Raw genomic sequence first — 12,818 nt, 5'->3', positions numbered from 1 at the left:
TCGTTCGGGCCCCGGCCCGGCCCAGCCAGGGGCGTGGACGCGGTCGGTGCATCCGGCGTGCTTGGATCGATGATGAGTCCTCCAATAACATTCCTTGGACAAGCTGAACAAAATGAGTGAAAACCCACTACCGTCTCGCTCATCGTGACTGAGGTCCGGCACGTTGGCAGAGGCAGAGGCCGAGGGGGCAGGGCCCAGGGATAGCTGCCGGGGCTTCCAATACTTGTCCGACTCATGGGGGAATTCCTAGGCCCGGCCGATGCGGAAAGCTGGGCTGTGGCCCCGTCCATGTGCGTGTGGCCGCAGGGTATTCTTGGCTGAGCCGAACCAGACGCTCAGCAGAGCCAGGCCTGCTGGGGGAACAACAGGTGTGAGGTGTCCAAGCGCCCTCTTTTCAAAGGTTGGGATGACTGGGAGGCATGAAGTTGCCTGGAGAGGGCTAGGCCTGGCCCTCCCTTTCTTGTAGGACCAGTGGGTGAGGGTGTAGCAGACATTCTCGCAGCGGGCAGCGGGGTGGAGTGTGGAGGGTGGAGGGGAGGAGAGGTACAAGGCGGATGTGGAAAATTGCAGCAGGCATACACCTGGTGAGGCCTCGAAGTTGCGGAAAGCGAGGCCTGTAGCGAACTATGTTCGCAAGAAGACGCGCCCAAGTTCCCCGTGGGTGTGGAAGTAGCCCCCAGGTGCGGGATTGTGGATTAGCTCTCTGTGGATTGGGGATGCAGGACAGTGTATCTCGAGCATTGGGGAGTGTACTCAGCCGACGGGAAGCTGGCATCGGAGAGGAGAGGCCTGGCACCGGGCCATTGTTCTCACGGTTGCTTGTGATTTGTGTACACTCTTCAGGACAAGGCGGCGGGCGAGGGAGGCGTGCCTGGTGGCTGAGTGGAGCGTGCCCACCTCTGCTGGTGCCGTGGGGTCCTGTTTTTTGTGTGGCATCCCTGTGTTCGCGGCTGGGACCCAGGCCGGAGCGTGGCAAAGACGGTAAGCTTGGCTGGTCCACCTCCCCCGTGCCAAGCCAGTCGTCGGAGGCTACGAGGGTTGGTGTGGAAATACGGTCCCCGTGACTGTGCTCGTTCGGGCCCCGGCCCGGCCCGGCCAGGGGCGTGGACGTGGTCGGTGCGTCCGGCGTGCTCGGATCGATGATGAGTCCTCCAATAACATTCCTTGGAAAAGCTGAACAAAATGAGTGAAAACCCACTACCGTCTCGCTCATCGTGACTGAGGTCCGGCACGTTGGCAGAGGCAGAGGCCGAGGTGGCAGGGCCCAGGGATAGCTGCCGGGTCGTGCAATATGTGTCCGACTCCTGGGCGAATTCCTAGGCCAGGCCGATGCCCACAGCTGGGCTGTGGCCCCGTCCATGTGCGTGTAGCCGCTGGGGATTCATGGCTGAGCCTAGTCAGGTGCTTAAAACAGCCAGACCCGCTGGGGAAACACAGGCGTGAGGTATTCAAGTGCCCTCTTTTCAAAGGTTGGGAAGACTTGGAGGCACGAGGTTGCCTGTAGGCCCGAGGTCGCCTAGCCCTGGGCCTCCCATTCCTGTTAGGAGCAGTGGGTTAGGGTGTAGCACAGGTGATCAGAGGGGCCAGCGGGGCGGAGTGGAGGACAGGAACAAGGCGGAAGTGGAATGTTGCAGAAGGCAGACCCATGGGGATGACCGTAAGGTGCGCAAAGCCAGGCCTGTAGCAAAGTATCTTCCCAGGAGGGCGCACGCAAGTTCTCCGGTGTGTGGGCGTAGCTGCCATAGGTGCGATTCTCGATGAGCTCTCAGTACATTGGGGATGCAGGAGAGTGTATCCTGAGCATTGAGGATTTTACTCAGCCTACCGGAAGCTGGCATCGGAGAGGAGAGGCCTGGCACCGGGCCTTTGTTCTCATGGTTGCTTGTCATTTGTGTGCACTCTTCAGGACGAGGTGGCGGGCGAGGGAGGCGTGCCTGGTGCCTGATTGGAGCCTGCCCACCTCTGCTGAGGCTGCGGGGTCCTGCTTTCTGGTTGGCATCCCTGTGTTCGTGACTGGGACCCAGGCCGGGGCGTGGCGAAGACGGTAAGCTTGGTTTGTCCACCTCCACCGAGCCAAGCCGCTTGTCGGAACCTATGCAGGACTGGTGTGGAAATACCGCGCCCCCTAAATGTGCTCGGTCGGGCCCCGGCCCGGTCCGGGGCATGGACGCGATTGGTGCGTCCGGCGTGCTTGGATCGATGATGAGTCCTCCAATAACATTCCTTGGAAAAGCTGAACAAAATGAGTGAAAACCCACTACCGTCTCGCTCATCGTGACTGAGGTCCGGCACGTTGGCAGAGGCAGAGGCCGAGGGGGCAGGGCCCAGGGATAGCTGCCGGGGCTTCCAATACTTGTCCGACTCATGGGGGAATTCCTAGGCCCGGCCGATGCGGAAAGCTGGGCTGTGGCCCCGTCCATGTGCGTGTGGCCGCAGGGTATTCTTGGCTGAGCCGAACCAGACGCTCAGCAGAGCCAGGCCTGCTGGGGGAACAACAGGTGTGAGGTGTTTAAGCGCCCTCTTTTCAAAGGTTGGGATGACTGGGAGGCATGAAGTTGCCTGGAGAGGGCTAGGCCTGGCCCTCCCTTTCTTGTAGGACCAGTGGGTGAGGGTGTAGCAGACATCCTCGCAGCGGGCAGCGGGGTGGAGTGTGGAGGGTGGAGGGGAGGAGAGGTACAAGGCGGATGTGGAAAATTGCAGCAGGCATACACCTGGTGAGGCCTCGAAGTTGCGGAAAGCGAGGCCTGTAGCGAACTATGTTCGCAAGAAGGCGCGCCCAAGTTTTCCGTGGGTGTGGAAGTAGCCCCCAGGTGCGGGATTGTGGATTAGCTCTCTGTGGATTGGGGATGCAGGACAGTGTATCTCGAGCATTGGGGAGTGTACTCAGCCGACGGGAAGCTGGCATCGGAGAGGAGAGGCCTGGCACCGGGCCATTGTTCTCACGGTTGCTTGTGATTTGTGTACACTCTTCAGGACAAGGCGGCGGGCGAGGGAGGCGTGCCTGGTGGCTGAGTGGAGCGTGCCCACCTCTGCTGGTGCCGTGGGGTCCTGTTTTTTGTGTGGCATCCCTGTGTTCACGGCTGGGACCCAGGCCGGAGCGTGGCAAAGACGGTAAGCTTGGCTGGTCCACCTCCCCCGTGCCAAGCCAGTCGTCGGAGGCTACGAGGGTTGGTGTGGAAATACGGTCCCCGTGACTGTGCTCGTTCGGGCCCCGGCCCGGCCCGGCCAGGGGCGTGGACGCGGTCGGTGCGTCCGGCGTGCTTGGATCGATGATGAGTCCTCCAATAACATTCCTTGGAAAAGCTGAACAAAATGAGTGAAAACCCACTACCGTCTCGCTCATCGTGACTGAGGTCCGGCACGTTGGCAGAGGCAGAGGCCGAGGGGGCAGGGCCCAGGGATAGCTGCCGAATCGTCCAATACGTGTCTGACTCCTGGGCGAATTCCTAGGCCAGGCCGATGCCCACAGCTGGGCTGTGGCCCCGTCCATGTGCGTGTGGCCGCTGGGGATTCTTGGCTGAGCCGAGTCAGGTGCTTAAAACAGCCAGACCCGCTGGGGAAACACAGGCGTGAGGTGTTCAAGTGCCCTCTTTTCAAAGGTTGGGAAGACTTGGAGGCACGAGGTTGCCTGTAGGCCCGAGGTCGCTTAGCCCTGGGCCTCCCATTCCTGATAGGAGCAGTGGGTTAGGGTGTAGCATAGGTGATCCGAGGGGCCAGCGGGGCGGAGTGGAGGACAGGAACAAGGCGGAAGTGGAATGTTGCAGCAGGCAGACCCCTGGGGATGACCGTAAGGTGCGCAAAGCCAGGCCTGTAGCCAAGTATCTTCCCAGGAGGGCGCGCGCAAGTTCTCCGGGTGTGTGGGCGTAGCTGCCATAGGTGCGATTCTCGATGAGCTCTCAGTACATTGGGGATGCAGGAGAGTGTATCCTGAGCATTGAGGATTTTACTCAGCCTACAGGAAGCTGGCATCGGAGAGGAGAGGCCTGGCACCGGGCCTTTGTTCTCATGGTTGCTTGTCATTTGTGTGCACTCTTCAGGACGAGGTGGCGGGCGAGGGAGGCGTGCCTGCTGCCTGATTGGAGCCTGCCCACCTCTGCTGAGGCCGCGGGGTCCTGCTTTGTGGTTGGCATCCCTGTGTTCGTGACTGGGACCCAGGCCGGGGCGTGGCGAAGACGGTAAGCTTGGTTTGTCCACCTCCACCGAGCCAAGCCGCTTGTCGGAGCCTATGCAGGACTGGTGTGGAAATACCGCGCCCCCTGAATGTGCTCGGTCGGGCCCCGGCCCGGTCCGGGGCGTGGACGCGATTGGTGCGTCCGGCGTGCTTGGATCGATGATGAGTCCTCTAATAACATTCCTTGGAAAAGCTGAACAAAATGAGTGAAAACCCACTACCGTCTCGCTCATCGTGACTGAGGTCCGGCACGTTGGCAGAGGCAGAGGCCGAGGGGGCAGGGCCCAGGGATAGCTGCCGGGGCTTCCGATACTTGTCCGACTCATGGGGGAATTCCTAGGCCCGGCCGATGCGGAAAGCTGGGCTGTGGCCCCGTCCATGTGCGTGTGGCCGCAGGGTATTCTCGGCTGAGCCGAACCAGACGCTCAGCAGAGCCAGGCCTGCTGGGGGAACAACAGGTGTGAGGTGTCCAAGCGCCCTCTTTTCAAAGGTTGGGATGACTGGGAGGCATGAAGTTGCCTGGAGAGGGCTAGGCCTGGCCCTCCCTTTCTTGTAGGACCAGTGGGTGAGGGTGTAGCAGACATTCTCGCAGCGGGCAGCGGGGTGGAGTGTGGAGGGTGGAGGGGAGGAGAGGTACAAGGCGGATGTGGAAAATTGCAGCAGGCATACACCTGGTGAGGCCTCGAAGTTGCGGAAAGCGAGGCCTGTAGCGAACTATGTTCGCAAGAAGGCGCGCCCAAGTTCCCCGTGGGTGTGGAAGTAGCCCCCAGGTGCGGGATTGTGGATTAGCTCTCTGTGGATGGGGGATGCAGGACAGTGTATCTCGAGCATTGGGGAGTGTACTCAGCCGACGGGAAGCTGGCATCGGAGAGGAGAGGCCTGGCACCGGGCCATTGTTCTCACGGTTGCTTGTGATTTGTGTACACTCTTCAGGACAAGGCGGCGGGCGAGGGAGGCGTGCCTGGTGGCTGAGTGGAGCGTGCCCACCTCTGCTGGTGCCGTGGGGTCCTGTTTTTTGTGTGGCATCCCTGTGTTCGCGGCTGGGACCCAGGCCGGAGCGTGGCAAAGACGGTAAGCTTGGCTGGTCCACCTCCCCCGTGCCAAGCCAGTCGTCGGAGGCTACGAGGGTTGGTGTGGAAATACGGTCCCCGTGACTGTGCTCGTTCGGGCCCCGGCCCGGCCCGGCCAGGGGCGTGGACGCGGTCGGTGCGTCCGGCGTGCTTGGATCGATGATGAGTCCTCCAATAACATTCCTTGGAAAAGCTGGACAAAATGAGTGAAAACCCACTACCGTCTCGCTCATCGTGACTGTGGTCCGGCACGTTGGCAGAGGCAGAGGCCGAGGGGGCAGGGCCCAGGGATAGCTGCCGGGTCGTCCAATACGTGTCCGACTCCTGGGCGAATTCCTAGGCCAGGCCGATGCCCACAGCTGGGCTGTGGCCCCGTCCATGTGCGTGTGGCCGCTGGGGATTCTTGGCTGAGCCGAGTCAGGTGCTTAAAACAGCCAGACCCGCTGGGGAAACACAGGCGTGAGGTGTTCAAGTGCCCTCTTTTCAAAGGTTGGGAAGACTTGGAGGCACGAGGTTGCCTGTAGGCCCGAGGTCGCCTAGCCCTGGGCCTCCCATTCCTGATAGGAGCAGTGGGTTAGGGTGTAGCATAGGTGATCCGAGGGGCCAGCGGGGCGGAGTGGAGGACAGGAACAAGGCGGAAGTGGAATGTTGCAGCAGGCAGACCCCTGGGGATGACCGTAAGGTGCGCAAAGCCAGGCCTGTAGCCAAGTATCTTCCCAGGAGGGCGCGCGCAAGTTCTCCGGGTGTGTGGGCGTAGCTGCCATAGGTGCGATTCTCGATGAGCTCTCAGTACATTGGGGATGCAGGAGAGTGTATCCTGAGCATTGAGGATTTTACTCAGCCTACAGGAAGCTGGCATCGGAGAGGAGAGGCCTGGCACCGGGCCTTTGTTCTCATGGTTGCTTGTCATTTGTGTGCACTCTTCAGGACGAGGTGGCGGGCGAGGGAGGCGTGCCTGGTGCCTGATTGGAGCCTGCCCACCTCTGCTGAGGCCGCGGGGTCCTGCTTTCTGGTTGGCATCCCTGTGTTCGTGACTGGGACCCAGGCCGGGGCGTGGCGAAGACGGTAAGCTTGGTTTGTCCACCTCCACCGAGCCAAGCCGCTTGTCGGAGCCTATGCAGGACTGGTGTGGAAATACCGCGCCCCCTGAATGTGCTCTGTCGGGCCCCGGCCCGGTCCGGGGCGTGGACGCGATTGGTGCGTCCGGCGTGCTTGGATCGATGATGAGTCCTCCAATAACATTCCTTGGAAAAGCTGAACAAAATGAGTGAAAACCCACTACCGTCTCGCTCATCGTGACTGAGGTCCGGCACGTTGGCAGAGGCAGAGGCCGAGGGGGCAGGGCCCAGGGATAGCTGCCGGGGCTTCCGATACTTGTCCGACTCATGGGGGAATTCCTAGGCCCGGCCGATGCGGAAAGCTGGGCTGTGGCCCCGTCCATGTGCGTGTGGCCGCAGGGTATTCTCGGCTGAGCCGAACCAGACGCTCAGCAGAGCCAGGCCTGCTGGGGGAACAACAGGTGTGAGGTGTCCAAGCGCCCTCTTTTCAAAGGTTGGGATGACTGGGAGGCATGAAGTTGCCTGGAGAGGGCTAGGCCTGGCCCTCCCTTTCTTGTAGGACCAGTGGGTGAGGGTGTAGCAGACATTCTCGCAGCGGGCAGCGGGGTGGAGTGTGGAGGGTGGAGGGGAGGAGAGGTACAAGGCGGATGTGGAAAATTGCAGCAGGCATACACCTGGTGAGGCCTCGAAGTTGCGGAAAGCGAGGCCTGTAGCGAACTATGTTCGCAAGAAGGCGCGCCCAAGTTCCCCGTGGGTGTGGAAGTAGCCCCCAGGTGCGGGATTGTGGATTAGCTCTCTGTGGATGGGGGATGCAGGACAGTGTATCTCGAGCATTGGGGAGTGTACTCAGCCGACGGGAAGCTGGCATCGGAGAGGAGAGGCCTGGCACCGGGCCATTGTTCTCACGGTTGCTTGTGATTTGTGTACACTCTTCAGGACAAGGCGGCGGGCGAGGGAGGCGTGCCTGGTGGCTGAGTGGAGCGTGCCCACCTCTGCTGGTGCCGTGGGGTCCTGTTTTTTGTGTGGCATCCCTGTGTTCGCGGCTGGGACCCAGGCCGGAGCGTGGCAAAGACGGTAAGCTTGGATGGTCCACCTCCCCCGTGCCAAGCCAGTCGTCGGAGGCTACGAGGGTTGGTGTGGAAATACGGTCCCCGTGACTGTGCTCGTTCGGGCCCCGGCCCGGCCCGGCCAGGGGCGTGGACGCGGTCGGTGCGTCCGGCGTGCTTGGATCGATGATGAGTCCTCCAATAACATTCCTTGGAAAAGCTGAACAAAATGAGTGAAAACCCACTACCGTCTCGCTCATCGTGACTGAGGTCCGGCACGTTGGCAGAGGCAGAGGCCGAGGGGGCAGGGCCCAGGGATAGCTGCCGGGTCGTCCAATACGTGTCCGACTCCTGGGCGAATTCCTAGGCCAGGCCGATGCCCACAGCTGGGCTGTGGCCCCGTCCATGTGCGTGTGGCCGCTGGGGATTCTTGGCTGAGCCGAGTCAGGTGCTTAAAACAGCCAGACCCGCTGGGGAAACACAGGCGTGAGGTGTTCAAGTGCCCTCTTTTCAAAGGTTGGGAAGACTTGGAGGCACGAGGTTGCCTGTAGGCCCGAGGTCGCCTAGCCCTGGGCCTCCCATTCCTGATAGGAGCAGTGGGTTAGGGTGTAGCATAGGTGATCCGAGGGGCCAGCGGGGCGGAGTGGAGGACAGGAACAAGGCGGAAGTGGAATGTTGCAGCAGGCAGACCCCTGGGGATGACCGTAAGGTGCGCAAAGCCAGGCCTGTAGCCAAGTATCTTCCCAGGAGGGCGCGCGCAAGTTCTCCGGGTGTGTGGGCGTAGCTGCCATAGGTGCGATTCTCGATGAGCTCTCAGTACATTGGGGATGCAGGAGAGTGTATCCTGAGCATTGAGGATTTTACTCAGCCTACAGGAAGCTGGCATCGGAGAGGAGAGGCCTGGCACCGGGCCTTTGTTCTCATGGTTGCTTGTCATTTGTGTGCACTCTTCAGGACGAGGTGGCGGGCGAGGGAGGCGTGCCTGGTGCCTGATTGGAGCCTGCCCACCTCTGCTGAGGCCGCGGGGTCCTGCTTTCTGGTTGGCATCCCTGTGTTCGTGACTGGGACCCAGGCCGGGGCGTGGCGAAGACGGTAAGCTTGGTTTGTCCACCTCCACCGAGCCAAGCCGCTTGTCGGAGCCTATGCAGGACTGGTGTGGAAATACCGCGCCCCCTGAATGTGCTCGGTCCGGGGCGTGGACGCGATTGGTGCGTCCGGCGTGCTTGGATCGATGATGAGTCCTCCAATAACATTCCTTGGAAAAGCTGAACAAAATGAGTGAAAACCCACTACCGTCTCGCTCATCGTGACTGAGGTCCGGCACGTTGGCAGAGGCAGAGGCCGAGGGGGCAGGGCCCAGGGATAGCTGCCGGGGCTTCCGATACTTGTCCGACTCATGGGGGAATTCCTAGGCCCGGCCGATGCGGAAAGCTGGGCTGTGGCCCCGTCCATGTGCGTGTGGCCGCAGGGTATTCTCGGCTGAGCCGAACCAGACGCTCAGCAGAGCCAGGCCTGCTGGGGGAACAACAGGTGTGAGGTGTCCAAGCGCCCTCTTTTCAAAGGTTGGGATGACTGGGAGGCATGAAGTTGCCTGGAGAGGGCTAGGCCTGGCCCTCCCTTTCTTGTAGGACCAGTGGGTGAGGGTGTAGCAGACATTCTCGCAGCGGGCAGCGGGGTGGAGTGTGGAGGGTGGAGGGGAGGAGAGGTACAAGGCGGATGTGGAAAATTGCAGCAGGCATACACCTGGTGAGGCCTCGAAGTTGCGGAAAGCGAGGCCTGTAGCGAACTATGTTCGCAAGAAGGCGCGCCCAAGTTCCCCGTGGGTGTGGAAGTAGCCCCCAGGTGCGGGATTGTGGATTAGCTCTCTGTGGATGGGGGATGCAGGACAGTGTATCTCGAGCATTGGGGAGTGTACTCAGCCGACGGGAAGCTGGCATCGGAGAGGAGAGGCCTGGCACCGGGCCATTGTTCTCACGGTTGCTTGTGATTTGTGTACACTCTTCAGGACAAGGCGGCGGGCGAGGGAGGCGTGCCTGGTGGCTGAGTGGAGCGTGCCCACCTCTGCTGGTGCCGTGGGGTCCTGTTTTTTGTGTGGCATCCCTGTGTTCGCGGCTGGGACCCAGGCCGGAGCGTGGCAAAGACGGTAAGCTTGGCTGGTCCACCTCCCCCGTGCCAAGCCAGTCGTCGGAGGCTACGAGGGTTGGTGTGGAAATACGGTCCCCGTGACTGTGCTCGTTCGGGCCCCGGCCCGGCCCGGCCAGGGGCGTGGACGCGGTCGGTGCGTCCGGCGTGCTTGGATCGATGATGAGTCCTCCAATAACATTCCTTGGAAAAGCTGGACAAAATGAGTGAAAACCCACTACCGTCTCGCTCATCGTGACTGTGGTCCGGCACGTTGGCAGAGGCAGAGGCCGAGGGGGCAGGGCCCAGGGATAGCTGCCGGGTCGTCCAATACGTGTCCGACTCCTGGGCGAATTCCTAGGCCAGGCCGATGCCCACAGCTGGGCTGTGGCCCCGTCCATGTGCGTGTGGCCGCTGGGGATTCTTGGCTGAGCCGAGTCAGGTGCTTAAAACAGCCAGACCCGCTGGGGAAACACAGGCGTGAGGTGTTCAAGTGCCCTCTTTTCAAAGGTTGGGAAGACTTGGAGGCACGAGGTTGCCTGTAGGCCCGAGGTCGCCTAGCCCTGGGCCTCCCATTCCTGATAGGAGCAGTGGGTTAGGGTGTAGCATAGGTGATCCGAGGGGCCAGCGGGGCGGAGTGGAGGACAGGAACAAGGCGGAAGTGGAATGTTGCAGCAGGCAGACCCCTGGGGATGACCGTAAGGTGCGCAAAGCCAGGCCTGTAGCCAAGTATCTTCCCAGGAGGGCGCGCGCAAGTTCTCCGGGTGTGTGGGCGTAGCTGCCATAGGTGCGATTCTCGATGAGCTCTCAGTACATTGGGGATGCAGGAGAGTGTATCCTGAGCATTGAGGATTTTACTCAGCCTACAGGAAGCTGGCATCGGAGAGGAGAGGCCTGGCACCGGGCCTTTGTTCTCATGGTTGCTTGTCATTTGTGTGCACTCTTCAGGACGAGGTGGCGGGCGAGGGAGGCGTGCCTGGTGCCTGATTGGAGCCTGCCCACCTCTGCTGAGGCCGCGGGGTCCTGCTTTCTGGTTGGCATCCCTGTGTTCGTGACTGGGACCCAGGCCGGGGCGTGGCGAAGACGGTAAGCTTGGTTTGTCCACCTCCACCGAGCCAAGCCGCTTGTCGGAGCCTATGCAGGACTGGTGTGGAAATACCGCGCCCCCTGAATGTGCTCTGTCGGGCCCCGGCCCGGTCCGGGGCGTGGACGCGATTGGTGCGTCCGGCGTGCTTGGATCGATGATGAGTCCTCCAATAACATTCCTTGGAAAAGCTGAACAAAATGAGTGAAAACCCACTACCGTCTCGCTCATCGTGACTGAGGTCCGGCACGTTGGCAGAGGCAGAGGCCGAGGGGGCAGGGCCCAGGGATAGCTGCCGGGGCTTCCGATACTTGTCCGACTCATGGGGGAATTCCTAGGCCCGGCCGATGCGGAAAGCTGGGCTGTGGCCCCGTCCATGTGCGTGTGGCCGCAGGGTATTCTCGGCTGAGCCGAACCAGACGCTCAGCAGAGCCAGGCCTGCTGGGGGAACAACAGGTGTGAGGTGTCCAAGCGCCCTCTTTTCAAAGGTTGGGATGACTGGGAGGCATGAAGTTGCCTGGAGAGGGCTAGGCCTGGCCCTCCCTTTCTTGTAGGACCAGTGGGTGAGGGTGTAGCAGACATTCTCGCAGCGGGCAGCGGGGTGGAGTGTGGAGGGTGGAGGGGAGGAGAGGTACAAGGCGGATGTGGAAAATTGCAGCAGGCATACACCTGGTGAGGCCTCGAAGTTGCGGAAAGCGAGGCCTGTAGCGAACTATGTTCGCAAGAAGGCGCGCCCAAGTTCCCCGTGGGTGTGGAAGTAGCCCCCAGGTGCGGGATTGTGGATTAGCTCTCTGTGGATGGGGGATGCAGGACAGTGTATCTCGAGCATTGGGGAGTGTACTCAGCCGACGGGAAGCTGGCATCGGAGAGGAGAGGCCTGGCACCGGGCCATTGTTCTCACGGTTGCTTGTGATTTGTGTACACTCTTCAGGACAAGGCGGCGGGCGAGGGAGGCGTGCCTGGTGGCTGAGTGGAGCGTGCCCACCTCTGCTGGTGCCGTGGGGTCCTGTTTTTTGTGTGGCATCCCTGTGTTCGCGGCTGGGACCCAGGCCGGAGCGTGGCAAAGACGGTAAGCTTGGCTGGTCCACCTCCCCCGTGCCAAGCCAGTCGTCGGAGGCTACGAGGGTTGGTGTGGAAATACGGTCCCCGTGACTGTGCTCGTTCGGGCCCCGGCCCGGCCCGGCCAGGGGCGTGGACGCGGTCGGTGCGTCCGGCGTGCTTGGATCGATGATGAGTCCTCCAATAACATTCCTTGGAAAAGCTGGACAAAATGAGTGAAAACCCACTACCGTCTCGCTCATCGTGACTGTGGTCCGGCACGTTGGCAGAGGCAGAGGCCGAGGGGGCAGGGCCCAGGGATAGCTGCCGGGTCGTCCAATACGTGTCCGACTCCTGGGCGAATTCCTAGGCCAGGCCGATGCCCACAGCTGGGCTGTGGCCCCGTCCATGTGCGTGTGGCCGCTGGGGATTCTTGGCTGAGCCGAGTCAGGTGCTTAAAACAGCCAGACCCGCTGGGGAAACACAGGCGTGAGGTGTTCAAGTGCCCTCTTTTCAAAGGTTGGGAAGACTTGGAGGCACGAGGTTGCCTGTAGGCCCGAGGTCGCCTAGCCCTGGGCCTCCCATTCCTGATAGGAGCAGTGGGTTAGGGTGTAGCATAGGTGATCCGAGGGGCCAGCGGGGCGGAGTGGAGGACAGGAACAAGGCGGAAGTGGAATGTTGCAGCAGGCAGACCCCTGGGGATGACCGTAAGGTGCGCAAAGCCAGGCCTGTAGCCAAGTATCTTCCCAGGAGGGCGCGCGCAAGTTCTCCGGGTGTGTGGGCGTAGCTGCCATAGGTGCGATTCTCGATGAGCTCTCAGTACATTGGGGATGCAGGAGAGTGTATCCTGAGCATTGAGGATTTTACTCAGCCTACAGGAAGCTGGCATCGGAGAGGAGAGGCCTGGCACCGGGCCTTTGTTCTCATGGTTGCTTGTCATTTGTGTGCACTCTTCAGGACGAGGTGGCGGGCGAGGGAGGCGTGCCTGGTGCCTGATTGGAGCCTGCCCACCTCTGCTGAGGCCGCGGGGTCCTGCTTTCTGGTTGGCATCCCTGTGTTCGTGACTGGGACCCAGGCCGGGGCGTGGCGAAGACGGTAAGCTTGGTTTGTCCACCTCCACCGAGCCAAGCCGCTTGTCGGAGCCTATGCAGGACTGGTGTGGAAATACCGCGCCCCCTGAATGTGCTCTGTCGGGCCCCGGCCCGGTCCGGGGCGTGGACGCGATTGGTG

General features: G+C 61.5%; 12 non-coding genes across 12 annotated transcripts; all 12 read left to right on the top strand.

Moving 5' to 3' along the window:
* Positions 1-63: 63 nt before the first annotated feature.
* On the top strand, positions 64-157 carry LOC143386587 (small nucleolar RNA SNORD116). Its single transcript, XR_013089601.2, has one exon. It is a non-coding gene; the product is annotated as a small nucleolar RNA SNORD116 (small nucleolar RNA).
* A 976-nt stretch (positions 158-1,133) lies between these two features.
* On the top strand, positions 1,134-1,227 carry LOC143386588 (small nucleolar RNA SNORD116). Its single transcript, XR_013089602.1, has one exon. It is a non-coding gene; the product is annotated as a small nucleolar RNA SNORD116 (small nucleolar RNA).
* Positions 1,228-2,193: 966 nt separating this feature from the next.
* LOC143386590 (small nucleolar RNA SNORD116) lies at positions 2,194-2,287 on the top strand. Its single transcript, XR_013089604.1, has one exon. It is a non-coding gene; the product is annotated as a small nucleolar RNA SNORD116 (small nucleolar RNA).
* Positions 2,288-3,263: 976 nt separating this feature from the next.
* LOC143396100 (small nucleolar RNA SNORD116) lies at positions 3,264-3,357 on the top strand. Its single transcript, XR_013089605.1, has one exon. It is a non-coding gene; the product is annotated as a small nucleolar RNA SNORD116 (small nucleolar RNA).
* A 967-nt stretch (positions 3,358-4,324) lies between these two features.
* On the top strand, positions 4,325-4,418 carry LOC143386631 (small nucleolar RNA SNORD116). Its single transcript, XR_013089642.2, has one exon. It is a non-coding gene; the product is annotated as a small nucleolar RNA SNORD116 (small nucleolar RNA).
* A 976-nt stretch (positions 4,419-5,394) lies between these two features.
* Positions 5,395-5,488, top strand: LOC143386630 (small nucleolar RNA SNORD116). Its single transcript, XR_013089641.2, has one exon. It is a non-coding gene; the product is annotated as a small nucleolar RNA SNORD116 (small nucleolar RNA).
* A 967-nt stretch (positions 5,489-6,455) lies between these two features.
* On the top strand, positions 6,456-6,549 carry LOC143386592 (small nucleolar RNA SNORD116). The gene has a single exon (XR_013089606.1). It is a non-coding gene; the product is annotated as a small nucleolar RNA SNORD116 (small nucleolar RNA).
* Positions 6,550-7,525: 976 nt separating this feature from the next.
* LOC143386593 (small nucleolar RNA SNORD116) lies at positions 7,526-7,619 on the top strand. Its single transcript, XR_013089607.1, has one exon. It is a non-coding gene; the product is annotated as a small nucleolar RNA SNORD116 (small nucleolar RNA).
* A 951-nt stretch (positions 7,620-8,570) lies between these two features.
* On the top strand, positions 8,571-8,664 carry LOC143386595 (small nucleolar RNA SNORD116). The gene has a single exon (XR_013089608.1). It is a non-coding gene; the product is annotated as a small nucleolar RNA SNORD116 (small nucleolar RNA).
* A 976-nt stretch (positions 8,665-9,640) lies between these two features.
* LOC143386596 (small nucleolar RNA SNORD116) lies at positions 9,641-9,734 on the top strand. Its single transcript, XR_013089609.2, has one exon. It is a non-coding gene; the product is annotated as a small nucleolar RNA SNORD116 (small nucleolar RNA).
* A 967-nt stretch (positions 9,735-10,701) lies between these two features.
* On the top strand, positions 10,702-10,795 carry LOC143386628 (small nucleolar RNA SNORD116). The gene has a single exon (XR_013089639.2). It is a non-coding gene; the product is annotated as a small nucleolar RNA SNORD116 (small nucleolar RNA).
* A 976-nt stretch (positions 10,796-11,771) lies between these two features.
* Positions 11,772-11,865, top strand: LOC143386598 (small nucleolar RNA SNORD116). Its single transcript, XR_013089611.2, has one exon. It is a non-coding gene; the product is annotated as a small nucleolar RNA SNORD116 (small nucleolar RNA).
* Positions 11,866-12,818: the final 953 nt, after the last annotated feature.

This window comes from Callospermophilus lateralis, chromosome 3 (genome assembly GCF_048772815.1).
Source record: "Callospermophilus lateralis isolate mCalLat2 chromosome 3, mCalLat2.hap1, whole genome shotgun sequence".
NCBI lineage: Eukaryota > Metazoa > Chordata > Mammalia > Rodentia > Sciuridae > Callospermophilus > Callospermophilus lateralis.
Note: the sequence above shows the minus strand (reverse complement) of the source record. Positions and strands in the feature narration are given on the sequence as shown.